The sequence below is a fragment of the Alexandromys fortis genome, unplaced genomic scaffold (genome assembly GCF_014885135.2).
Source record: "Alexandromys fortis isolate MF-2015 unplaced genomic scaffold, M_Fortis_MF-2015_v1.1 scaffold_0, whole genome shotgun sequence".
NCBI lineage: Eukaryota > Metazoa > Chordata > Mammalia > Rodentia > Cricetidae > Alexandromys > Alexandromys fortis.
Window position 1 is genome coordinate 10,631,043 of NW_026067949.1, and position 1,636 is coordinate 10,632,678.

Genomic DNA, 1,636 nt, shown 5'->3' on the forward strand with positions numbered 1-1,636 from the left:
TCCAGTGATGGGAAAACTGTACCTCCCTGCCCTGCTCAGCCTGTGCCCTTCTGATCTCTGCCTTGGAAACTCAGTTTTGATGTGTGTCTGGTTTTACCTCTACTTGTCTCAAGGTTGCTTCTGCATTCTGTTAAAGGAAGAGACAAGAGGAAAGATAAAGTGTTATTAGCTCCTTTCTCTTCTTTGCAGGCACACATGGCTTTAGCAGTGTCGTGTGACGTTGATTGTTTGTTTCCCAGCCACCCGGCAGCTCAGACCTGAAATAGTCAGAAAGAAACTGTATTAGTTAAATCACTACTTGGCCCATTAGCTCTAGCTTTTTATTGGCTAACTATTACATCTTAATTTAACCCATTTCTATTAATCTGTATATTGCCATGTGGCTGTGGCTTACCAGGTAATATTCTCTCTGGCATCTGTCTCTGGTGGGGCTACATGGCTTCTCCTTCACTTCACCCTTCTTTCTCTCAGCATTCAGTTTAGTTTTACCTGCCTGGCTCTGGTCTACCCTATCAGACCAAGCCAGTTTCTTTATTAACCAATGGTATTCACAGCATATGGAAAGGAATTCCATATCATAACAGAAAATATGTGCTTTTGTACAGCATCACACCCTTTAAATGGTGGTTCCCCTCTTTTGCTATAGGTTTTTCTTGGTCTTAGTAATATTCATTCCTGCTTTGCCCCTTCAGCACTAGGCTTCTTACCTATACTACCCTAGCTGGATTGTTTACGCTTGATTAAAATTGTTTAAAATATTCCATCATCCTTAGTTGGAAAATTGACCTCCATTTCCTTTTCATAGAGGATTCATTTCCCTGTGATGTAAGAAGTCCTTCTGTGTATCTGTTCCTTTTATTGATTAATGAATAAAGAAACTCCTTGGCCTGTTAATAGGGCAGAGAAGAACTAGGTGGCAGAGGGATTATAATGAATTCTGGGAGAAAGAAGGCAGAGTCAAGAGAAGCCATGTAATCCCACCAGAGACAGCTGCTAGAGGGAAACTTGCTGGTAAGCCACAGCCACATGGTGATACTCAGATTAATGGAGCTGGGTTAATTTAAAATATGAGAATTTGTAATAAGTATGTTTAAGCTATTGGCCAGACAGCATTGAAAATAATATAGTTTCTATGTGGTTATTTCAGGTCTGAGCTGCCAGGAACATGCAGCCTCTTACAACATCCCTGCATTTAATTCAGTTAACCATTTCAAAAGACATCTGATTCTCTGTCATCATCTACTGAATTTATTTACTTTTCCTGGAAGGAATGGTCCAAATTTGCCTATTGTCAACTGAACAAGAAAAATCACAAATTCTGTTCATTCTGTCATTTCTATTGGAATTTTCTCGTGTGTTCTGAGTACTCTCTGATGGTGACCAGTTGGGCAGAGTAGTAGAAACAGTGGAAGGAGGAAAGAACAAACTAAGTTCAAAATGTTGGTCTTGATTTTTTATTGGTGACATTTGAAATAAATGAGGAAAATTTCAGAACCTCAAGGACAGTTGGCTGCTTCACCAAAATCATTCTCATAAGGGTTTGTGAGAAGCCTGCTGTGAGGAATAAAACTGATGATCTAATGGCACTTTGTCTTCAAAAAGAACATATATAAAGCAGTGTAGTCTAACCTTACAT